Raw genomic sequence first — 17,475 nt, 5'->3', positions numbered from 1 at the left:
TAAGTAAGCTAGTGATTTATAAATATCTTGGTATGTGGTGGTGTCGATATGTATGTGTGTCAGTATTTTTTTGCAGTGTGCTGAACAACTACTCAATTTCACAGGAATTTCGCGAAATTATAAGAAAAACAGGATTATTCACTTAACATATTAACGATTACTTATAAACAATTCGGTATAACATATTCACAGTGAAATCTATTGCGAAAAAAACACAATAAATTTGTAAACAACTGCATAATTCGTGATCAGATTACGAAAACTAAATTAAATATAAGATTTAAAATAACAAAATATCTATTACCAAAAACAAAATGTACGGCTGTCGCAAGGAAGTAAGTTGGCCACTTGAATAAAATCTTTACTTTCTAAAATTATTAAAAAGCTTTAAATTGATGATGAACTAGAGTAAATAATTTGTAGCTCAGTGTTGTGCCAAATTTATAACATTTACTCATGCAATAACGTCAGGAACCCTCGCATGTCTCCCTGTTTTGGCAAACATAGCTCGTGATGTGCGCTCCGCCCTCCAATGCAAAAACTCCATACCACCATTGCCCCATAGGACAATGGGGTACACTCCAGAGCGTTCCTTCTGAAAGGATGCATGTGGAGGGAAAGGCAGGAAGGAGGCATTTATCCACAGTGCTATTAATATTATGAGAAGGAAAGTTGCTACTCGCCATATAGCGGAGATGCTGATTCGTAGATAGGCACAACAAAAAGACTCACAATTATAGCTTTCGGTCATGAAGGCCTTCGTCTACAATAGACACACGTACGCACATGCACACACACTCACGTAAACGTAACACACACACGATTGCAGTCTCGGGCAACTGAAATCACACTGCCAATATGTGTGTCTATGGTCTATGAATGAAGTTTAAAAACTTGAAGACATGGAAAACTATTGAACTCGCCCAGTGATATGTCACTGTAAAGTTACGATGTCACTTTTTCAAACAGCAATGTCAAGGAGGGCGGAGGAACGGACAGTCGTTCAGGGCGCACTCTGTTGCCCTTGGCGTGGGAACCTGCCCCTAAAAGGCGGAAGACTTAGCAATGATCAACGGCAAAGGGGTATAGAAGGTAACGGAAATCCCTGCATTAAAGGTGCGTAATGTGAATCCACAGTAAACGTGGACTGTAATTGAAAACTGTCAAGATCATCTCCCCATTGGGATATTTCGGATTATTCACCTGTGCGGAGCTCTGGGAGGGATCTGCCAAGGGGGAAGAAAAACACTGAATGTCAGCGAAAAGGTAATATTCTACGAATCGGAAAGCGAAATGTCACACTTTTGAAAGTGGTAGTGAAGCTAGAAAATCTGTAAAGGAAAATTCAAAGAGTGAATCTTGAAGTGTTGACAGTCCGTGAAGTGGAATCGGAAGATGGTAGTGATTTGTGGGCGGATCACTGCAGGGTAATACAAACGAAAGCAGAAAATGGCATAACAGGAGTAGGATTCGTTATGAATAGGAAGTTAGGGCAAATAATGAGGTACCATGAACAATTCTGTGATGCGGTTGCTCTCGGAAGATTGGACCGCAAACTAACGTCACAGCAGGTGATCAGGTATACATCGCTCTGACGCAAGCAGAAGATGAAGAGAGAGAGAAAGTATATGAGGATACTGTACTGGTAATCCAACCTCTAGCGAGAGATAAAATTCTAATAAATGATCACTTCGGATTGGAATGCAATTGCAGGGGAACAGAAAAAAGAATTAGTGGAGAATATGGGCTTAGTAGTAGGAATGAGAGAGGAGAAAAACAAATTGAGTTCTGTAGTAAACTTTGGATGATCACAGGGAAAACAAATATGACAAGAGGAGGAGACATACTTGAAAAATTCCTGTAGATGCGGGAAGGTTCCAAGTAGATTACATTCTGGTCACACAGATATTTCACTGGACTCGCATTCGGGAGGACGACGGTTCAATCCCGCGTCCGGCCATCCTGATTTAGGTTTTCCGTGATTTCGCTAAATCACTCCAGGCAAATGCCGGGATGGTTCCTCTGAAAGGGCACGGCCGACTTCCTTCCCCGTCCTTCCCTAATCCGATGAGACCGATGACCACGCTGTCTGGTCTCCTTCCCCAAACCAACCAACCAACACAGATATTTAATTGTAGATTATACCCCAGAGATAATATAGACGCAGATCACAGATGAAGAGTACACTGAAATTTAGGAGAATCGTACGCAGCAATCAGTGTCGAAGTAATACTAAAGTTCTAAAGTACTGCAGAATGATGAGATATGTTGGAAGTTCGTTACATATGCGGATACTGCGCTAAGGAATACCACCATAGACGCTTCAGTTAAAGTGGAGTGCATATCTCCAAGAAGAGCGATCGCAGATGATGGAAAGAGAAACTTAGCTACAAAGATTTGACAGAAATCATTGGATATCTCCTAACATCTTGTCGTACCTCGTTTTTCTCGGTGTAGCATGGACTCAAGAAGTCTTTGGATTGCCCCGGCAGAAATATTAAGCCACGCTCCCTCTATAGCCGTCCATAACTGCGGAAGCTTGTCGGTGCAGGATTTTGTACACTAACTGGCTTCCCGATTATGCACAATAAATGTTCATAGGGATTCATATCAAACCATTCGCCTAAACTTTCCAGAATGTTCTTCAAAGCAATGACAAACAAACGTGGCCTGTTGACGTTGCGCATTATCTTCCATGAAAATTCCATCGTTAGTTGGAAATATGAACTCCAAGCAGTCGAACATAAACACTTCCAGTCAGTGATCGGATCATTAGGACTAAGCTTATTCCATGTAAACACAGTCCAAACCATTATTAGTCCCCACTAGCTTGCACAGTGCCTCATTGACAAGTTGACTCCATAGCATCGTGGGATCTGCGTCACACTCGAATCCTACCATCAGCTCTAAAATCGGATTCATCTGACCAACTCACGGTTTTACAGCCATTTAGGGTCCAAGCGATATGATAACGAGTCCAGGAGAGACGCTGCAGGTGTTGCTTGTCTCTGTTAGCACTGACAGCTCTACGCAAACGCGTCTGCTCTCGGACGTTGCCACAGCGTTGTCCGTGGTGAGCGGTAATGCCTGAAATTTGGTATCATTGGCACAGTCTCGGTACTTTGGTTGTAGGAATAATGAATTTCCAACTTATTTCCGAAATGGAATGCCCCATTCGTCTAGTTACACCTACCTTTCCGCGTTCATAGTCTTTATTTCCGTTGTGCGGCCGTAGTCGTCAGAAACCTGTTCACGTAAATCATTTACGTACAAATCATAGCTTTCCAATGCACTGCCCTTTTATGCCTTGTGTGCGCGATACTACCGCCGTCTGTTTATGTGCATATCGCTAACCCATGACTTTTATCGACACAGTGTACTTGGCAGATAATTACAAAGAAACATTGGCTAACTGATGAAATACTTCAGTTAATCGATAAAAGTAGAAAAATGGGAGTATATCAGTATAAATCGCTTAGGAATTATATTAGGAGGTAATGAAGAGAATCTGACACGTAACGGCTGTAAGAAAATGTAAGAAGCAGAAAAATAAATGAGTGCCACTACGTCGAACAGGGCGTAGAAAAGTCAGAACAATTGAAATTAAAAGGAAGGGTGGTGACATTAAGAGCGCAATGGGGATTCCAGTGTCAAATGCAGAGGAGAATACAGATGGATGGAAAGAGTACATAGAAGACCTTTGTGAGGGAGAGGAATTACCTTACGGAGAACAACAAAATTGTAGTCTATATGGAGATGATAGTATCAGGGTTCCCCCCGGTGAACCATGGACTTTGCCATTGGTGATGAGGCTTGCGTGACTCAGTGATACAGATAGCCGTGCCGTAAGTCCAAACACAACGGAGAGGTATCTCCTGAGAGGCTAGACAAACGTGTGGCTGCTGAAGAGGGTCAGCAGCCTTTTCAGTAGTTGCAGGGGCAACAGTCTGGATGATTGACTGACCTGGCCTAGTAACACTAACCAAAACGGCCTTGCTTTGCTGGTACTGCGAACAGCTGAAAGCAAGGGGAAACTACAGCCGTAATTTTTCCCGAGGGCATGCAGCTTTACTGTATGATTAAATGATGATGGCGTCCTCTTGGGTAAAATATTCCGGAGGTAAAATAGTCCCTCATACGGATCTCCTGGCGGGGACTACTTAGGAGGACGTCGTTATCAGATGAAAGAAAACTGGCGTTCTACGGATCGGAGAGTGGAATGTCAGATCCTTTAATCGGTCAGGTAGGTTCGAAAATTTTAAAAGGGAAGTGGATAGTTTAAATTTAGATATAGTGGGAATTAGTGAAGTTCGGTGGCAGGAGGAACAAGACTTCTAGTCAGGTGAATACAGTGTTATAAATACAAAATCAAATAGGGGTAATGCAGGAGTAGGTTTAATAATGAATAAAAAGATAGAAGTGTGGGTAAGCTACTACAAACAGCATAGTGAAAGCATTATTGTGGCCAAGATGGACACGAAGCCCACACCTACCACAGTAATAGAGGTTTATATGCCAACTAGCTCCACAGATGGCGAAGAGATTGATGAAATGTATGATGAAATAAAAGAAATTATTCAAATAGTGAAGGGATACGAAAATTTAGAAGTCATGAGTAACTGGAATTCGATAGTGGGAAAAGGAAGAGAAGTACACGTTGTAGGTGGATATGGAATGGGGGTAAGAAATGAAAGAGGAAGCTGCCCGGTAGGATTTGCACAGAGCATAACCTAATCATAGCTAACACTTATTTCAATAATCCTGAATGAAAGTTGTATACATGGAAGAGGCCTGGAGATACTGGAAGGTTTCAGATGGATTATATATTGGTAAGACAGAGATTTTGGAACCAGGTTTTAAATTATAAGACATTTCCAGGGGCAGATGTGGGCACTGACCCCAACCTATTGGTTATGAACTGTAGATTGAAACCGAAGAAACTGCAAAAAAGGTGGGAATTTAAGGAGATGGGACCTGGATAAACTTAAAGAACTAGATGTTGTATAGAGTTTCAGGGAGAGTATTAGGAAACGATTGACAGGAATGGCGGATAGAAATATAGTGGAAGAAGAATGGGCAGCTTTCAGGGATGAAGTACTGAAGGGAGCAGAGGATGAAATAGGTAAAGAGACGAGGGCTAGTAGAAATTCTTGGGTAACAGAAGATATATTGAATTTAATTGATGAAAGTAGAAAATATAAAAATAAAGTATATGAAGCAGGCAAAAAGGAGTACAAACGTATCAAACATGAGATTGACAAGAAGTGCAAAATGGCTAAGCAGGGATGGCTAGAGGACAAATGTAACGATGTAGAGGGATATCTCACTAGGGGTAAAACAGATACTGCCTACAGGAAAATTAAACAGACCATCGGAGAAAAGAGAACCACTTGTATGAATATCAAGAGCTCAGATGGAAACCTAGTTCTAAGCAAAGAAGGGTAAGCAGAAAGGTGGAAGTATGTATTGGGGTCTATACAAGGGCAATGTACTTGAGTACAGTATTATGGAAATGGAAGAGGATGTAGATGAAGATGGAATGGGAGATATTATACTGCGTGAAGAGTTTGACAGAGCACTGAAAGACCTGAGTCGAAACAAGGTCCCAGGAGTAGACAACATTCCATTAGAACTACTGACAGCCTTGGGAGAGCCAGTCCTGACAAAATTCTGCCATCTGGCGAGAAAGATATATGAGACAGGCGAAATACACTCAGACTTAAAGAAGAATATAATAATTCCAATCCCAAAGAAAGCAGGTGTTGACAGATATGAAAATTACCGAACTATCAGTTTAATAGGTCATGGCTGCAAAATACTAACGCGAATTTTTTGCAGATGAATGGAAAAACTGGTAGAAGCTGACCTCGGGGAAGATCAGTTTGGATTCCATAGGAATGTTGAAACACGTGAGGCAATACTGACCTTACGACTTACCTTAGAAGATAGATTAAGAAAAGGTAAACCTACATTTCTAGCATTTGTAGACTTTTAACAATGTTGACTGGAATACTCTCTTTCAAATTCTGAAGGTGGCAGGGGTAAAATACAGGGAGCGAAAGGGTATTCACAATTACTACAGAAACCAGATATCAGCTATAAGAGTCGAGAGGCCTGAAAGGGAGGCAGTGGTAGGGAAGGGAGTGAGATAGGGTTGTAGCCTATCCCTGATGCTATTCAAACTGTACATTGAGCAAGCAGTAAAGGAAACAAAAGAAAATTTCAGAGTAGGAATTAAAATCCATGGGGAAGAAATAAACAGTTTGAGGTTCGTCAATAACATTGTAATTGTGTGAGAGACAGCAAAGGACCTGGAAGAGCAGTTGAACGGAATTGACAGTGTCTTGAAAGTAGGATTAAGATAAAAATCTGCAAAAGCAAAACGAGGATAATGGAATGTAGTCGAATTAAATCAGGTGATGCTGAGGGAATTAGATTAGGAAATGAGATACTTAAAGTATTAAAGGAGTTTTGCTATTTGGGGAGTAAAATAACTGATGATGGTTGAAGTAGAGAGGATATAAAATGTAGACTGGCAATGGCAAGGAAAGTGTTTCTGAAGAAGAGAAATTTGTTAACATCGCGTATAGGTTTAAGCGTCAGAAAGTCTTTGCTGAAAGTACTTGTATGGAATGTAGCCACATACTTTTGTAAAACGTGGACGTTAAATAGTTTGTACAAAAAGAGAATAGAATGTTTCGAAATGTGGTGCTACAGAAGAATGCTGAAGGTTTAATGGGGAGATCACATAAGTAATGAGGAGGTATTGAATAGAATTGGGGAGAAGAGAAATTTGTGGCACAACTTGACCAGAAGAAGAGACGGTGGGTAGGACATATTCTTAGGCTTCAAGGGACCACCAATTAAGTATTGGAGGGCAGTGTGGAGGGTAAAAATCGTAAAGGGAGACCAAGAGATGAATACACTAAGCACATTCGGAAGGATGTAGGTTGCGGTAGGTACTTGGAGATGAAGAAGCTTGCACAGGATACAGTAACATTGAGAGCTGCATCAAAACAGTCTCTGGACTGAAGACCACAACAAAAACAGCGTTAAATTCAGCTTTAGAAAGAGCTGTGGAAGACTTGAGATCAAACAAGGCAAAATAGACAGATAACATTACATCGGCAAATCTAAAATCATTGCAGGTATTGGCAACCAAACAATTTTTAAATTTAAAGTGTAAAATCTACGAAACTGGCGACTTACCATTTGATTTTTAGAAGAATATCATCCACGCAGCAGATAAGTGCGAGAACTTTCAGAAAATTTGCTTAACATCACTTACTTCCAAGATGCCGACAAGAATAATATACAGAACAATGAAAAAGTAAATTTGGGATATGGTGGACAACGATCAGTTTGCCTTTAGGAAAGGTGAAGGCACCAGAGAGACAATATTCACGATGTGTTTGATAATGGAAGCAAGACCGAAGAAAATCAAGACACGCTCACAGAATTTTTCGACCTAGAAGAAGCGTTCGACGATGTAGAATAGGGAAAGATGTTACAAATTTTGAGATAAATATTGGTAAGCTTTAGGGAAAGACGGGTAATATACAATATGTAGAACAACAGTAAGCCAGGAAGACGAACAAGGAGGTGCTCGGACTAAAAAAAAGAGTATGAAACAGGGTTGTAGTCTTTGCCTCAGCTATTCGTAGGAGAAGCAAAGACTGAAATGAGAAAAAGGTACAAGAGTGGAATTAAAATTCAGGATGAAAGAGTATGAACGACAGGTTTCGCTGATGACATTGCTACCCTCAGTGAAGGTGAATAAGAACTACAAGGTCTGTAGGGTGCGATGGACTCTCTAATGAATACAAGCTGTGGATGAAGAATATCGTAGAAAGGCGAATGTAATTAGAAGCAGCGGAAATGAGAAAAGTGAGAAGCTTAACATCAAAACTTGCTATCGTGAAGTAGAAGAAATTAAGGATTTCTGCTACCTTGGAAGGAAAATAACTCGTGATGGACGAAGCAAGCTTGAAACTTCCCCTTAGAAAAACTAATTACTGTGCTGATAAACCTCTTACATTATTTGATTTTCAAACAGCTGAGCAAAACTGAACGTACTCAGACATTTCTCTCTTCACCTATTCTGATCAACACTAAACTGACAGACAATATTTTTAGCGCAACGCAATCTGACTTTGAAAAATCCCTACAAAAGAACGGCACCTACTAACAATAACCTATAATTTTCATAAATCAATTACCTCACAGCGAGCGCCACTACTGCCAGATAAATAAAAGATTCTAACTACTGAAGGCACTAACCACTGATAGGCATAGTTAGCAAATGAAAGATTTTGATAAAGAACAAGCAATGTATTTACCTTAATAGTGTTCAAAAGTCATTATATATATATATATATATATATATATATATATATATATATATATATAATATTGGATATCATGGACTGATATATATATATATATATATCAGTCCATGATATCCAATATTACAAATTTACTCTTTCTGATGGACACACGTCCAGATCGTCCGCTCTCAAAATCCCGCCATTTCTCTTCCCACAACCACCAGTGCTAGCGGCTCACCTCGAACTGTGCAACGCTATGCGCTGTTAAAAGCCAAGTGCCCAACACTACAATAGCAAATTCCAACAATGCCACCCAGCCACAGACTGCAACAGCACAGCCAGTGATTTTCATACAGAGCGCTACGTGGCGGTGGCGTTACCAATATAAGAACCTAAACAGTCTACTTACATAGCCCCCATGCTCCCCACAAAAAATTTACAAATTGTTTTGGGCATTGGCCAACACATATTTGCTAAGATTTTTTCAGAAATCAACTGCACACACTTATTGTTACAATGTTGGTCAAAAGCTAAAATTTTCTCACAGTGCATAAAGACAGTCCTGATCGTTCATCACAGTAAAATTGCAGTTTTTCTCAAAGTCTGGGCAGTAAAATAAAATGCACACGGAAGTATTGGATTTCCATGCAGTCTTGATGAAGTAGTCCTTTCCAACAGAAAGATAGTGCTGACTCTTGACATGCAGACAGGTAATGGGCCACAACAGAGCAAACCCACAGCAGAGTCAGTGGAAGTTTTGAAGAATATTAGTAGGTTGGTCATCACAGAGCAGACCCACTGTAGTCCTGGTAGAGATTATGGCATTGGTGGGCCACCAGAGGTGCAGACCCACTGCAGTCCTCGTAGAGACGGCTAGCAGCCATGTATTGCGACTGTGCAGGTGCACAACCACCATCAAAGAGTCTTGCGGACAATATAGCAAGTCCGTGAACCAACACGTGTGCACTCACAAATTTTTTTTTTTATGTGTCCTTAGAACCAGAAATGCTGTTAACCAGTCCCTTGCTGAATTATCAACACACGTGCAAACACTAACAGTCCCAACTTCTCCTCTGCTGTGCATATACTATGACCAACAGAAACGTGTGCAGTGATATAAAACTTAAGAACTGGTGTCTATACAATTATATATCTACAACATAAGAATACAATTACAAAGGTACAAAATATATCATTAAAGAACATAACAATACAGATAACATTTGTAGTAATAGGGCCATTACATAAGAATAGAAATAAACATATGCTTCAGTGTTACAGGAATTATGACATAAGTAAGTACATAAAAGGTCAGAATAATTTTCGAAACATCAACTTCACACATGAGCATTAAAACAAAACAGAATAAATAATGTCTAAACATCTTTACAAAGTAAATAACATATTATAAATGCAATTTATATTTGAGAATAACAGTATTCCTCATCATACTGAATGTAGCTGAGTATTAGAAAAATTCTACAACATAAGTCTTATCAGATAAACACATAAAGACAGGAAGAACACAAATACACAAGGTACACGATCACATAGTGAAATAACACAAAAGGACAGGGCAGGGTTTGTTTTCAGTGTGACATTTGGTACTGCAATCCAACCCAAAAGTTCATTTCATAGATCTTTCCTCTTATTTCAACATTTGTTTCCGCAAAAAAAAAAAAGTAAAAATCCTATCCAAGCATGCTTTCTATATTCTGTTCATATCCTCTTTCAAAAATAGTTTTTCTCCAGTGTACACTACTTTTTTGGCCAAACCATTTCCTTATAGCTTTTCAATGCATTTCTTCCAATTCCTCACAACTCATTCTCTTATATAGTCTACCCCATCTTAAGATAACTTAAAACTACTGAGCTCAGATGCATAAACTAAGGGAGCAGGCAATGCAGCAGCACAAAACAATTAACACAAACAGCAACAACAAAAAAAATGCAAATTGACAAAGCAAGCAGCAGTAAATCTAAATTAGCAGAGCAAATGCAACATTACAACTAATATGAGCCAATGTGCAGCAACAAGAAAAATAAATCAGTAGTAAAATTGGCTTAACAGAGTAATACAAAGTCAAATTCAGTAACACTATGCCTGGCAAGTAGCAACAGCAAATGCTATAACTTATACCTAAATATGGCAAAGCCCAAGAAGAAAAAATATTACACTAAAGACAGCAATGCAGATAAGGGAAATGTCTATTCACATCTTAATGTCTATGAAATTAAAGTGGTGCACCACAACTTATTCTACAAAAGAAATTACAAAGTACTTGAAAAGAAAATTATGTATGCAATTCCTGTGATGGGAAATGTCTTTTTGTGCTCCTTCGTTTTCTTAAGTAGATCATAAAGTTATTATTTACTGGATCTGTAGGCATAAAATATCTATATTAGTATATCTATTAAATTTTATTTTAACCAATGCTGCAGTGAAGCTACACACTAGATATTAAACAAAATGAGCACATTCTCAACTAGCAAGACAATAGATTTAATATGTTTCTCATCATTTCATTAGGCATTTTAGTAAATATCATAAATTAAGAGCTCCACAGTGTAATCATATGTTTTCAAGTTTGAGCGTGTCGCATTTGCAATGGTTTCTACAAAGAAATATCAATAGCGAGGTTAATGGTCACTTTTTTTTTCTCCACCTAATGGCCTTTTCTCCAGGCAGGTGGCACAGCTGGGCACTCACGACGCATGACGTGAAGGTCACTTAACTTTCTTACCGAAATATTTACGACAGCAGTTACAGTCTCATATAAAAATTTCACAGGTCGAGAATTTGCGTTGAAAATGTGTAGAAACAAAATCCTATAAATATAACAGTGTCCAAAAAGTTTCCGTCGGCATTTTAATACATTCACGCATTTATACACATTTCATAACTCTTAAAGTACGATTCTTGGTTTCCAACATCCTTTTTCACAAATCAGAGTACCTAACCACTACTCATTACTCCTTACCTTATTACACATATGCATATTCGTCGACACGTCGATCTTGCGTCGACACTTCAATATTTCATCATAATAAATACGTAGCATAATCAGATTCCTCATTTAGCATCAGATTATTGATCATAAACATACCTCAACAGCATAATACACATCGTCGTCGTAATAATAACATTATAACACCTCAGTCAAACCTCAAAAACGTCGTAACTTTCTGCAATAATTTCAAAACCTAAAAAAAATTCTCTGCTCATTTCAATAGTGTCATCTACCTCAAACGTACTTTAAAAATCATGATCCCATACCAAATACATCATTCAATGCTCTCATAGTATCACAGTGGTTCCGAAAAAATATGAACATTTCACAAAGTACAGACGAAACACAATTTCATAAGTGTGAAGTTATCCAGCTGTGTAATTGCTTAAACATATGTCACTGATGTAGTAAAAAATGTTTGTCTCTCTCAGTTAAATCCCATATAGCTGTGTAATTTATGTGTTATAGAAATATGGTACTGATGTGTAAAGTTGTGTAAGCAAATACCATATTAGCTAGGGCTACTTGTGCTTGCCAAACACATGGTACACAAAGTAAGCGTGTACCCCCCTGAGGATTAATGTAATTATACACTCAGGTGTTATAGATTACAGCAATGGATTGAAATGTATCACGCATAACTCTCTTTGTAATTAAAAAATCTTTAAAAATAAATGTTGGAAGTACAAAATTAATCACTCAAATACGTGTACTGCAGCGCTAAACTGTGCGTCTTGTTGTGAGATAATCTCTGTCATTACTTTACGGTAAAAATATGCCAAGTGTCGTAATTATCGTCGTCCATAACCAAAGTTCTGTAGAAGTCAACGTACTTACCTCGTAATAAACAAATCGAAATGCTATGCATATAGATATCGTAGTTGTTACGCTTATTGCCGTGATGAAGTAAGTACTGTACTGTAACGTATTGTTGTGCTACAGAAAAGGCTGTCTCATTGTAGCTATACCACAGAAGTTACTACTAAAACATGTTTTCCTTTCCAGAAGAATTCAGAAAAACTGTGCAGATATAAAACAGGTACACCGCAAAAGCAACAATGTGAATTGTGTCACATTAGTAGCGTCGTGATATAGTCATGTAGCTGTCAAATAAAGTAAATACTAAGTCATTCTTAATCTCACAGAAAGTACTTCAAATAAAGAATGTCTTTTCAAGTAAACCAAAATGTTGCATTAAAATCTCATTAGCAGTATATGTTCTAAGCATGTAAGCCTTATAGTCGTTACGTAATCATGCAACTAACAAGCAAGAATGTACACACACAGTAACACTGTGTCCTCTGTTCACTATACCAATGCATTTGTATATTATGTTTAAATAAGTTCCCTGGTTCTTGACTGTATATTTAACTTCAAACATTGTTGCATGTTAACAGTTTCTAAGTATGACAAGGAGTACTAGTAACGTGACGTGAAAAATTTTATATCAAAGACTAAGTGAAAAAGCAGATTATCTCTCAATAAACGGTTTTACATGTGAAATGTGGTGCAATCCTTTACTCTTCATAGTACTCAGAGTTTCAACTTGAAGGCAATTATCATGCGGTATATGTAGCTAAAGAATACTGGAATTTTTCTCAAGGTCAGCGTCTATGTTATTTTTAACCGAGCCAGCAGGCCCACGTGGCTGCCTGCGGTGCGAGTCATCGTCTGTCTCTTTGTTGGCGCGCATCATAATTAGGATTAGGAGGCGTAACTTCTACAAATTCATCTGGCCAAGAGGGCCCTGCCCTGTTGTAATCCCGCCAGTTCTGATGAAATTCAGGTCTGTCGTTATGATTATATCGTCTGTCGTCATGTCGTCATGTCAGTAGTTCCTGTAGTTTCTTTCTTGTCGGTTATGTAGTGGAGAATTTCTCCCGGAATCGTAACTGCACAGTGGACCGTTGCGTCTGAAGTTATTCTGTCTCCCTTGACAATAATTATTTTGGTTCCCATATTGTCTGTTTCTCTTATTGTCTCTGTGATATTCATTACTGCGGAGAGGTGATCTTTCCCTGTAATTCTTACTACTGTGCCCACGTTTGTCATACGGGTGGTACCTGTTTTGGTCACGATTTACGTTGTAAGAATAGCCTTGTCCTGTCGAGTTGTTATTTCTTTTATCGCGGAATTGTGACGGATGTGACCTGCAATTGTTGTGCTCCTGTTTTCGCGTCCCGCGATTGTCAGTGTCAATTTCCAATTCTTGTAACCATCCCTGAAAAGCTTCAATGTCGTCTTTGCAACGTCCTGCCAAAATAATAAGTCGTAAATGTTCTGGCAGTTTGATTAAGCAAATGCAGATGTGTTCTGAGGGGCTGTATGGGTTTGAAAGATACTGATTCCTATGTAACATTCCTTCGAAATAATTGACAAGACTGGAAACTTCAGATTGTTCGACATGTTTCATCATTATGATGCTCTGTTTTACTCGGTCTTGTGTAGCTCGATACCAATATGCTGAGAGGAAGGCATGATAAAATACTCCTTCACTGTGACAATCGTGAATGACCGATCGCATTCTTACAGCAGGTTCATTCTCTAAGTAGCCACACATAAATTCTAACCTATGCTCCAATGACCAGTTGGGAGGAAAACAATGAGAGAATTGATGGAGCCATGCTTGTGGATGAATGTCGTTGCCAAAATTCTTAGATGTTTTGAATTTACGTGTAGTAATGAATAGCTTATAGTCAAAACCACCATGTCGGCGAGACGCATATTGGTCATTGTTACTTAGTTTCGGCGGTTCCATCTCAAAATTCCGTGTACATTGCCAATTTCTTTCATAATTTCCGAACTGCCCTGTGTTATTGTTTTGTCGCTGTTCCGTATTTCTATGTCCCTCTTCCCGTGTTGGAGCGCGAGTCTAATTTGAAATATGTAATTCTTGTGTTATTTGTGCCAAATGATCTTGTGCTTCCCAGATATCTCTTTTGTGTTGCGTATTAATTTGATTCTGATTTTGTCTGAATTTCCTAATTTGTTCGTATTCTTCTGTGTCATTGAAGGCTATGAGTCTTATGTCATTCAGATCATCATCTACCTATGTAGATAAGTTAGTGAACTGATCCGAAAGTTCGGCTACTTTCTGCGATAGTGAAATTATTTCCTCAGTGTGTTTTTCTGAACCAAGTTTCAGAGTGTCCATTTGTGTTGAAATCGTATCTACTGTGTCCTTTAAGTTTTCCTGAGTTTTTGCAAGTTGCGTAACCGAATCAGTAGATGCAACTGAGTCAATCTTAGCTTGCAAGGTGTCATAATTTTCATGAATAATAGTTTGCAGTTCCTTCATGGCTGCTTCGAGATTCTGTAATGCATTTTCATGACGCGAGAAAATGCTCACAAATTTGTGTTTTTACGTCATTACAGACTTTTTGACATTTAGATTCGATTTTAAGTAACCCAGCAGTTAAACCTTCACGTGTTTGTTCAAGCGTGCTGTCTAACTTTAGAAGCTGTGGCTGTGACTGTTTTTGATTTTGTTCCATGTCGTCTAACGTTTGAAGATTTTGATCCATTGTGTCTAACTTTTGAAGCTTTGGTCCCATTTGTTGCATTAATTGTAATAACAATGCACTGGTGTCTGAAACATGTTCCGCAGTGCTATTCGGTAGTGCATTTGAACCGCCAATATTCGCATTTTGAAAAGCAGAAAATGTGTCTTGACTTAATTGAGAAAACGGTTAGGACGCAAAACCTGCATCTACAGTATTTGCAAGATTGTGTCCTGTCATTTCAGAATCCTGAGGCGAGTTGTTGCCGATCGATCGATAGATAATGCTTCCCTGTTCACTATTTGTTTCACTGTTTACGCCATTATTTGCCACCCGCACCATTTCCCTATGCACAATTACCAAATTACTACTTCGAATGTCTGTTAATTCATTACACAGTGGTGCTCACAAGCTACGCTCGTCGTCACTATTATTTCTCAGTTTACTTTGGAGCCTAGTGTTACGTTTTTCACACGCCATTATTGTGACAATATTTCACACGATAACACAGAAAAGCACAATTTGAAGAGCAAAATAAGAACACACATTAACATAGCACTGAAAATAATATCTAGTTAATTGCAAGCGGAGCTGCGAAATACTTGGTGCAAATCTACATGCATGCCACAACTGTTTTACTGTACAATAATGAAAAACTACAAACACAAAGGAAATTCTGTGTATAATTACACTCTAGCAATGAACAATAGCTACACTAATTACACAAACTAGAATTAAAAAATCAGAAGATTCCAATGAGGTATCCTCGGCTAAGGGTCCACATATGAAACGTCCCCTTAGAAAATTTAATGAATTACTGTGCTGATAAACCTCTTACATTATTTGATTTTCAAACAGCTGAGCAGAACTGAACGTACTCAGACATTTCTCTCTTTACCTATTCTGATCAACACCAAACGGACACACAATATTTTTAGCGCAATGCAATCTGACTGAAAAATCCCTACAAAAGAATGGCCCCGACTAACAATAACCTATAATTTTCATAAATCACTTACCTCACAAAAATCTTCGTTACTCGAACTACTGCAATACAGTGAGCGCCACTACTGCCAGATAAATAAAAGATTCTAACTACTGAAAGCACTAACCATTGATAGGCATAGTTAGCAAATGAAAGATTTTGATAGAGAATAAACAATGAATTTACCCTAATAGTGTTCAAAAGATATAATATATATACGAGTCCATGATATCTAATATTACAAATTTACTCTTTCCGATGGACACACGTCTCTCAAAATTCCGCCGTCTCTCTTCCCACAACCACCACTGCTGGCGGCTCACCTCCAACTGCGCAACGCTATGCGCTGTTAACAGCCAAGTGCCCAACACTACAATAGCAAATTCCAACAATGCCACCCAGCCACAGACTGCACACAGCACAGCCAGTGATTTTCATACAGAGCACTACGTGGCGGTGGCGTTACCAATATAAGAACCTAAACAGCCAACTTACAAGGTGAACATAAAAAAGAGACTAGCTGAGGTACAGAGGGCATTCCTGACCAAAAAAATCGAGTACTAGCACAGGTATTAATGAGTAAGACATATATGAGAATGTGCGTTTGGAGTACAGCATTGTATGGTAGTGAATCATGCGCACTGGAAAAACCGGATAAGAAGAGAACTGAAACATTTGAGATGTCGTGCTAAAGAAGGATGTTTAAAATAGGTGGAATGAGAAGGTGCTTCTCAGTATGGAAACAGAAAGGAACATCTATACGGCTGGTTAATTGATTTAGAGGAGGGGAACAAAAAGCGACGTCCTCGATCCCATCAGATTAGGGAAGCGTGGGGAAGGATTTTTGCCATGCCCTTTCAAAGAAACCATCCCGGTATTTGACTGAAACGATTTAGAGAAATCAGGAGAAACCTAAATCAGGATGGCCGGATGCGGGTTTGAACCGTCGTCTGCCCTAATGCGAGTCCAGTGTGCTAAGTTCTGTGCAACCTCGCTCGGTAAAGCGAGCATGTATAACGCACTAACAAGAAGAGAGGACACAGTGGTAGGACGGGTAGTAATTCATCAGGGAATAAACTTCATGGTACTAGAGGAAGCTATAGAAGATAGAAACTGCAGCGGAAGAGAGAGATATGAATACATCTAAGAAATAGAACGAAACTGTATGTACCAGTTTTCAAGTCCCAAACATGTTTGGTATGGAAATGCCAATTGAAGTGACGAATAAAAATATGTAACGAGGCCGGGATTCGAACCTTGGTCTTCTGATAACTAGGCGTACATGCTAAACACTACGCCACCCTGGCACAGTGGCTCTGCGCGACTATCATGGCTACCTGCAGATGTGTCACTCCTCTACTGAAGGCATCTGTGCTAGGGTAGTTCCTGCACTTGTGTAAAGCTACTGTGCCAGGGTGGCGTAGTAGTTAATACACCTACCCGCGTTCGAATCCTGACCTTCGCAGAAATTTTCATTCGTCGCCTCACTCTACATATACAGGGTGGTCCAATGATAGTGACCGGGCCAAATATCTCACGAAATAAGCATCAAACGAAAAAACTACAAAGAACGAAACTCGTATAGCTTGAAGGGGGAAACCAGATGGCGCTATGGTTGGCCCGCTAGATGACGCTGCCATAAAATGGCTCTG

This window comes from Schistocerca nitens, chromosome 7 (genome assembly GCF_023898315.1).
Source record: "Schistocerca nitens isolate TAMUIC-IGC-003100 chromosome 7, iqSchNite1.1, whole genome shotgun sequence".
Lineage (NCBI taxonomy): Eukaryota > Metazoa > Arthropoda > Insecta > Orthoptera > Acrididae > Schistocerca > Schistocerca nitens.
This window is presented reverse-complemented; position numbering follows the sequence as displayed.